Source organism: Grampus griseus (assembly GCF_964374135.1).
Source record: "Grampus griseus genome assembly, chromosome: 14".
Classification (NCBI taxonomy): domain Eukaryota; kingdom Metazoa; phylum Chordata; class Mammalia; order Artiodactyla; family Delphinidae; genus Grampus; species Grampus griseus.
Genome location: NC_139008.1, coordinates 35304786 through 35314124, shown reverse-complemented (window position 1 = coordinate 35314124; position 9339 = coordinate 35304786).

Sequence of the window (9339 nt, the reverse complement as noted above, 5' to 3'; positions counted from 1 at the left end):
CAACCTTATCACAAACTTGATTCCGACAATAATATAAATGGGGTTTAATAGTACCTATTTCCCAGAGGATACTTACTACAATTAAATGACACAGCACATTAAAATACTTTGCTCTAGGGTGAAACATAGGAGCACTCAGTAAACAGTAGTCGTTTTGTTTTGTTTTGTTTTTTATGGAAAATTAGTGTATTTGAATCATCTCAGAAGAGTAGAGAGTTTCACACTAGCAGATTTCGGCTTTTAGCACCTTTGAAAAGAAACATTCAAAGTTAAGACAAGTGGCAGGATAGGCTCCTGACTACCTTCAGTGATGATTCCTCTGACTTAGGGTGTGCAGGTCATAGAACAGTGTGGTTATTTGGTTTTTTCCTCTACATTTTGAGAGCGTCACAAAAACACACTTAAAGAGAATGAGACAGGTGATCACTGACTAGATGGCTGGTGGTTAGAAGATGGAAGAGAAATGTTGGGACAAAAGGAGAAAGATCACAGGCTGGACGAGGCGGTCAAATAGAAAGCCCGAAGGTGCTGACAATACAGTACATGGTCTTGTTCTCCCATCGCACAGTGCAGCTCCCATCAGTAGAGCTCTCCAGAAGCAGGAACTTGCCGTGTGCAATCCTGCTCCGTTCTTCTGCATGATTACACAGGTCACAATGTATTTAAATGGTTTCCCCAGCTTGGTGAGTTGGCTTAAGCTTTGCTCCACTACATTTGTGGTCCACTGATTCACTTTGCTATGCTGATAGGCGTTGCCACCAATGGCACTTTCTATGAAGTGAGCAACATTTCCTTTTACAATGTTGCTCACTTCAACAACAAAAGCAGTCTCCTCAGTAGCCTGTTAGTCTTCCATCTTTCCTTCGGCACCTCGCCTCTGCCTCCCTCTGTTATTATTTTCATCAACAGAAAGGATGAAGGGTAAGAGGGCTTGCTGTGCAATGCTGTGAAATCTCTCCTTGTAGTCTGCCTGTATTTTGGTTCCATTATTAAATTTTAGACAAGAGGATACATCAATTAACAGGGAGGCAGGAGATAGCCATTGTTTACACCTCGAACCACCCAGCATTTGAAACTTTATCTGTCTTTTCCCTGCAGCCAGCAAGTTAAATGAGAAGTAGATGGGTAGGACTTCCCTGGTGGCACAGTGGTTAAGAATCCGCCTGCCAATGCAGGGGACACAGGTTCAATTCCCTGGTCCTGGAAGATCCCATATGTCTCAGAGCAACTAAGCCCTTGTGCCACAACTACTGAGCCCACGTGCTGCAACTACTGAAGCCCATGCACCTAGAGCCCATGCTCCACAACAAGAGAAGCCACCACAATGAGAAGCCTGCGCACCGCAATGAAGAGTAGCCCCTGCTTGCCACAACTAGAGAAAGCCCACGTGCAGCAATGAAGACCCAACGCAGCCAAAAAATAAATCTTTAAAAAAAAAAAAGAAGCAGATGGGTAAGAACAGGTGTGCAAAACATGATGATTCCTTTGAGGGAGAGTTGCCTGTAGGATGAAGGCATCACAGAGAAAGCCTGGAGTGTGGAGGAAGAAGGGGAATCAAGGCCCACCAGGCATGCTCAGAAATCCTTACCCGTGGGGATGACGTATGCTAAACTCCCCTGCTCGCGGTCGGCCCAGATGTGGCTCAGAATAGGGTGAAGATTCACACCCTTCTCTTGGAAAAAACACATAGTGTCACAGTCTGCTCAGGCTGCTGTAAAAGAACATCACAAACTGGGCACTTATCCAACAGACATTTATTTCTCATGCTTCTGGAGGCAGGAAGTCCAAGATCAAGGTGCCAGCAGATTCGGTTCCTGGTGAAGACTGTCTTCCTGGCTCATAGATGGTGCCTTCTCTGTCCTCACTTGGTGGAAAGAGACAGTGATGCCTTTCTTCCTTTAATCTTAGTTACCTCCTATAGACCCTGTCTCCAGATATAGTCACGTTGGGGGTTAGGGCTTCAACATGAGTTCTGCGGGGACACAGTTCAGTCCATAGCACACAGCCAGACCCACAAACACCACCAGTCCCTGGAACGGCAAAAGATTCCCCTCAGACCACCACCCACACCTGCTCAAACACCCACAAGGGCCGGGAGGGAAGGCAAGACTGGGCTTTTGACACAGATGTGCATTTGTGCACCAAACATTCTGGAATATTCTTGTTTTCCGCAAAGACATGGGCTCTCTCCCATTTTTCTTAAAACACATGTCCCTCTTGCTCTTTCTTCTCTATTACCATGTGTGAGAGTGATGTAAATGTGGGGAATTTCTCTCTACAAGAGACACAACAGTGCCGTCGTGACAGGTGGAGCAGGTGCAAGGCCTCAGTGTCAAGGCCATGGGAAGCAGTGGGGTATGCAGGCCCCACAGTGCCTGCCAATCTGATCACTCCCCAGAAGCCAGATATCTGGATGTTTAAGTGAAAATTCCCAGTTTTGAATGTAGACTCAAACTGGGTTTAAATCTTGTGTGACATAAACCAAACCCACCGACACGTTTCTGGGCTGTGTCTGGCACAAACAAGGATGTACAGGCAGACCTCGTTTTATTGCACTTCACTTTATTGAGCTTTGCAGATATTGCATTTTTTACACATTGAAGGTTTGTGGCCACCCTGCATTGTCAGGTGATAGCATATTTTAGCAATAAAGTTTTTGTTTTTGTTTTTGTTTTGCGGTACACGGGCCCCTCAATGCTGTGGCCTCTCCCGTTGCGGAGCACAGGCTCCGGACGCGCAGGCTCAGCGGCCGTGGCTCACGGGCCCAGCCGCTCCGCGGTATGTGGGATTTTCCCGGACCGGGGCACGAACCCGTGTCCCCTGCATCGGCAGGCGGACTCTCAACCACTGCGCCACCAGGGAAGCCCCAAAGGCTTTCTTAAAAGGGGAGGATGCCAGAGCTAAGAGAAGAGAAATAGAGGTAAAATGTCCAGCTTCCTCCAAGAAATCTGCTGTGGGCTGAAGCCAACCACACAGAGGAGAGCCAGCCTGTGAGAGACAGAGACAGACACACAGAGAGAGGCACAGCTGAGGAATGGGCTTCTTTCACCACTTTTAAAGAAAAAAATTATTCATGGCACTTGTTAGGGACCACTGAGGTTACTGAGTCCAAGTTTGTACTGCTTGTTGAACAACAGGCCAATAAATCAAGAGACGAGTTGTTGGGGCAAGGAACAGCGACTTTATTCAGAAAGCTGGCAGACTGAGAAGATGATGGACTCGGGTCCCAAAGAACCATCTTGCCTGAGTTAGAATTCAGACTTCTTTTTATATTAAAAGGAGAGGGAGTAAAGTCAAAATTTCCTGGTTCTGGCTAGCCTCCGGAGAGGATGTGTTAATTTCTTTCAGTCATTCACAGGTGGGTCTGGTGAGGAATGTTTCCTGTGAGCTAAACAAAGGTATTTTAGCTTAATGCTAATTACCTGGGAGGCAGGATTCCTAGAGATGGGCCATTATGGATAATTTAAGCTTATAGGCATCATCCCTTTAGTGATTAACCTGTAATAGAATATAAAGGTTCTTGCCTGTTATACTGCAGTGGGATTTTGCAGTGAAGACAGATCAGGTTCAACTCTGAATACAACAAGGAAAGATGGGAACTTATAGCCAAGGTGCAGGGTTCAGGGGAGGCATTGGAAAATTAACAAAAGGAAGCATCAGGGTAAGAGGGGTTTCTAGCTTTAGGAAGGCCAGGGTGATCAGACATCAATCACCTGGGGAATGCGGGAGGATGAGGAACCCAATTGGGGTGGGGGCAGGTGGTTCTGGCTAAACTGGCTACAAGCGAACAATGCAGAGATGAACATGGAAGCCCAAAAGTCAGGGCCTAGTTGAGAAGAGAGTTCAAAGGAGCCTGAATAGAGTCTGGTCGAGAAAAGAATCTTTGCCACCACTTCCAGGGTAAGCCGGCTCCCTATCCCTGACAGAGAAGAGTGCTCTGGAGAAGCAGGAAGTGCCCTTTGGGGATTCCAAAGGCAGAAGTTGTCCACAATAAGACTGCAAAAGAGAGGCCAAGTGCCTTTGCCTACCCTCTGCCTGGGAGATAAAGGCCTCCCATGTCAAGGCCTAGTCCTCCCTCCTCAAAACCCCGACAACTTCTAACCCCAGTTCCTTGTCCTGCCTTCTTCTTCCTGATCAATAATGGCCATCAATTTCTGATCACCAGACAATACGCATGCGCACTCCGTTTGTTCTTAATTTAGTATGGCCAGAGGTACTATATCTTTACAGGCTAAAAAAAAAAAACCCTGAATCTCTGAGAGTTTTAGGTATTGAACCCACGGGGGGTCATATGGCTAGGAAGTGACAGCAATGGGATTGGAACACAATTTTTTAAAAAAATAAATTTATTTATTTATTTTTGGCTGCTTTGGGTCTTTGCTGCTGCGCGCGGGCTTTCTCTAGTTACGGCGAGCAGGGGCTACTCTTCGGTGCAGTGCGTGGGCTTCTCATTGCAGTGGCTTCTCTTACTGCGGAGCTCGGGCTCCAGGCACTCGGGCTTCAGTAGTTGTAGCTCGCGGGCTCTACAGCGCAGGCTCAGTAGTTGTGCCGCACGGGCTTAATCGCTCCGCGGCATGTGGGATCTTCCCGGACCAGGGATCAAACCCGTGTCCCCTGCAATGGCTGGCGGATTCTTAACCACTGCGCCATCAGAGAAGTCCCTGGAACACAAATTCTTGATTCCAGAACTACAGCTCCTTAGTCCCGGGTTAATCCACTCTGGCCAGTAATAATATCGCACACATCCTAAGGCCTGATTCAGTCGGCTACACTTGACTCTCTCCCTGCCCTTTTGGTTGAACTCGCTCTGTAGTGCGCCCGGTGACGCCACACCGAAAACAGGCCAGGAAGGGGAGGCAGCCCATATTCGAGTCCCGCCTCTGCCCCAAAGACTGCGGCCGCACGCAAGTCACCTCCCTTCCCGGAGTTTCAACCTCCGCGCCCGGGAAGGAGCCCCAGCGCACTGAAATCAGCGCACAACCAAGGACAGCGTCCGCCGCGCAGCGACCGAGACCAAGCACGGCCCGACCGCCGCGATCTCGCACGTCTTTCCCAAAGCCTCACGCGAGGACTGTGCCCGCCGGAAGCGGAAGTCGCGGGCGCCGGAATCGGGGAGCGGCCGGACTACTTTTCCAGCGTGTTGCTCGCCGCGCCTGACTGGCAGATACCCAGGGGACCCCTTGGGGCGGGGCGGGGTCACGTTACCTTGAGGGTCTCTCCTGGAGGTGGCCTTCCGAGGGGCTGAGGAGAAGCCTCTGGCCGCGACTTTGTCGTTGCCGAGGCCACGGGCCAGTCCCTTGCGTGCTCTTAGCCTCAGTTTCCACATGTGTGAATGGGGGACGTTAAGTCGTTCAAAATCCTTTCATCCGTTCATACATATATTTTTTAAAGCCACATATGAGCGATCACATCTGCCAGCTCTGCTAGGTGCTGGGGTTTCGGCGGCGGTGGTGAACAAGTGCATTCTTTCATGGAACTTACATTCTGCAAAGAGAGGCATACAGCGGACAAATAATTGCACAAATAATTGTTTAGTCACCTCTTTGGTGAATGCTGCCAAACGGATAGAGAAGAGAGGACCTGTCTCTCTTAGGATGGATGTGACAATTGAGCAGAGGAAGGAAGGTATCTTAGAGTTAGCCTGAGGAATGGGGGAAGAGGGGTCCACACAGAAGGGACCGCAGGTGTGAAGGTCCTGAGGCCCAAGAGATCGGGGTGCATTTGCGGGACAGAAAGGAGACCATTGTGGCCCCGGTGCAGGGGGCCAAGCTTGGGAGATGAGGCTGGAGAGGTGAGACCAAGCAGGAGGGCCTGGGCGGCTCCTGTGAGGATTGAGGGTTATATCCTAAGAGCAAGGGGAAACCAATAGAGTTTGGGGTTTTAAGCAGGATAGCGTCCTGACAGGAGAGGAAGCTTTGTGGAGTACAGATCTAGAGAGGAGCAGTGAGAGCAGCTGGAAGCTCCTGGGGCCCGAAGTTGAGGTAATACTAGTGATGGTGGTAGTCATAGAAGCAGGGATCTGACCCAGATTCCTAAAGCAGAAGCCACAGGGCCCTGGGGCTGATTCGGTTGGGGTGAAGGAGGGAGAAGGTAAGAATAACAGTTTAGTAAAATGAGGATAGTAACACCTGGGATAGGCGCTGTTGTGATTTAAATAGGAAATAGAATGCCTGACACATAATAAAGGCTTAATATATGCTAATTTGGTAAATAATAAAGACTTCCTCTCTGTTCAGAGCAGTGTTCTTTGTAATGATAAAACCTAAAAACAATTTCAATGTCGATCAACATAATGATGGAGGGATAAATCTCACAGAGATTGTTTTTTAATATTTATTTATTTGTGTGTGGTGGGTCTCAGTTGCGGCACACGGGATCTTTGTTGCCGCATGCAAGATCTTCGTTGCAGCATGCGGGATCTTTAGTGTAGGCATGCGGGCTTTTAGTTGCGGCATGCGGGATCTAGTTCCCTGACCAGGGATTGAACCTGGGTCCCCTGAATTGGGAGCATAGAGTCTTAACCACTGGACTATCAGTGAAGTCCCTTAATGTGCTTTTCCCCCCCTATTTATTTATTTACTTTTGGCTGCATTAAGTCTTCGTTGCTGCGTGCGGGCTTTCTCTAGTTGCGACGACTGGGGGCTACTCTTCGTTGAGGTGCGCGGGCTTCTCATTGTGGTGGCTTCTCTTGCTGTGGAGCATGGGCTCTAGGCGCACGGGCTTCAGTAGTTGTGGCACACGGGCTTAGTTGCTCCGCGGCATGTGGGATCTTCCCGGACCAGGGCTGGAACCCATGTCCCCTGCACTGGCAGGTGGATTCTTCAGCACTGCGCCACCAGGGAAGCCCCTAATGTGCATTTTTAACAGCAGCAGCAACAACAACAAAATAGCCATTATTGGGAATTTGCATTCTTGAAATATTGAAACCTAGCAAATATTCTCATAAATAATTTTAAATAACTGCAGTACTGATTTTTAAGCAGGCATTATTAGTTGTATACTGTTCCTATTTTAATATTTTAAAATTTCTCTTCACCATCTAAGATTTTTATACTTGCAGTATAACATGGCTACGGTAACGTGCACAAATCTGAAGGGTATGGCTCAAAGAATCTTACAAAGCTGTACACCTGTGTAACCTCGCCCAGATCAAAATATAGGTCATTTTCAATTCTTTGAAGGCTCCCTCATGCCCCTCCCCAGCGGCACTTCCAGCCCTTGCCCAAAAGCACAAATCTTATTTCCATCACCTTTAATTGATTTTTCCTGTTCTTGAACTCTGTAAAAGGGCATCCACAGGGTGCATTCTCTTTGCTTGCTGGCTTCTTTCACTCTCCATTAGGTCTGTGAAACTCACCCATGCTGTTGTGTTTATCAGTAGTAGGTTCATTTTTATTGCCCAGGAGTGGTCCATTGTGTGACTCTGCTATAGCTTATCCACTCTCCTGCCTGTAAGGCCAACTGGCCCGAGGCAGGGGAACACAATCAGATTCACAGGTTGCCTCAGAATGAAATTCTCCGGACCACCCAGTTCCAGAAACTGCCCTGGCGACATTCCGGACCACCCAGTTCCAGAAACTGACCTGGGGACTTTGAACCCAGCCCAGCCTTCCCGCCTTTCGAGGGGCGGGACCAACCGTCCCCCAGGATACCCGAAAGACCACCAAATAAGGAATACCCTGCGCCCTCCCAGATTCACCACACCCCTTTCCCTTCTTCCCCTATAAAATCTTGCCCAACCCTCGCCCGGGTGCGACTTCTCTGGCCCCTTTCTCTCGGACCAGTGAACCTCGCCCGGGAGCGCTCCCTAATAAAGCTCACTTGAAGCTTTCCTCTGTTTCGCGGTGCCGTTTGTTAAGATCCGACCTTACATTGCCACCCAACATTTGCAGTTTCCGGTTATAGGCTATCATAAATTAAGCTGCTATGAACATTCTCGTCCGTGAAATAGGGGGAATATTTTATTATACCAGGTACATGGGAATTCATTTTGTGATTCCCCATTTAAAAAAATGCCCACTATTGTTAATACGATGACTGTATCATTATGACATGAACCTGATTAGTGCACCACATAAAAGAAACCACCGCCCCTCGCCGTGCCTACAAAACGGAACAAAACAATCAGTAAAATGGCTCCTTATGGGACCTGGGCATCTGTGAACAGGCTTGTCTTCACACACCCTGAAGTAGGAGGTTGGTGATGCTGTCTCTGTTTTCCAAAGGAGGAAGTGGATTCTGGGATGTCAGGTGACTTGTCTAAAGTCCTGCAGTTAAAAAGCGGCAGAGCTGGAGTTGTAATCCGTGCTTGCTGGGCCTGGGGAATCCCAAGACGTGTCAGCTGAGGCCTTCACCCTCACCCAGCTGACCCAGGTCAGGAAATGCAGAAGAAATCTGTGCACGGCCGTTACTGGGTACACAACTGAGTCTGTGCCAAGCATGGGCTGCAGCATCACTGTGGGCATGAAAAGAGCTTCCAAAACTGGAGGTAAAGTCATCAGCAGAGAGCAGGACCAATACCCACCCCCCGAGAAAAAGATTGCCCCAGTGACCAGGAGCGTGCAGGCCAGCAGCTGGGATACCACTGCTGCTCCCCATGGTCACTTACTGAATGCTCACTGCCTGCCTGCGCCCTAGGGGAGCTTGGGTGGACTGTGTGGGCTTCCATGAAGTCCATTTCCTTTCGAGGGTTCCAGAGAGTCCTGGGAAGTGCTCACACCCTGTGGGCACAGCCTCTGCCCTGTACCCATGGTCTCTGCTGTTCCTGTCATCTCTGAGTGCTGTTTCTCCAGGGGTGGCAGGCACATTCCATGAATCACTCCGTTTTGTCCACACAACAACACTGTGGGACCGATAGTATCAGCCCAGTTTTACAGATGAGGACACTGAGGCCCACAAGAGTAAGTGACTCGCCCAAGGTCACATCGCACAAGGTCAATGGCAGGGCGGGGATTTTCATATCAGCTTCGCCAGACTCCAAAGTTGGAATTGTTTTCTCACCATTCTGGTCTGCCAGGGTGGGGCAAAAGGGAAGGCAGGAGTGAGGGGCACAGGGTTTGGGGAAGATGGCAAAGATGAGATTTTAAGTGTTTACGACGCCCCGTGCAGGAGGGAGGCTTTGGGACAGACGTCAGAGCCTGATACGGACAGCAGAGCATGATTTGGAACTTGACTCTGGTTCTGGGGCAGAAGGGGCTGGTCGTCCAAGGCAGGCCCTCCCAGGTCTTCAAGACTCCTGAGGACCTGAGAGTCTCACACTATTTTAGAAAGAACAATACTTTTATTTGAGGATAGCTCAAAGAAGTCATTTACAAAACACCTTTTGTTTTCAAAGCACAG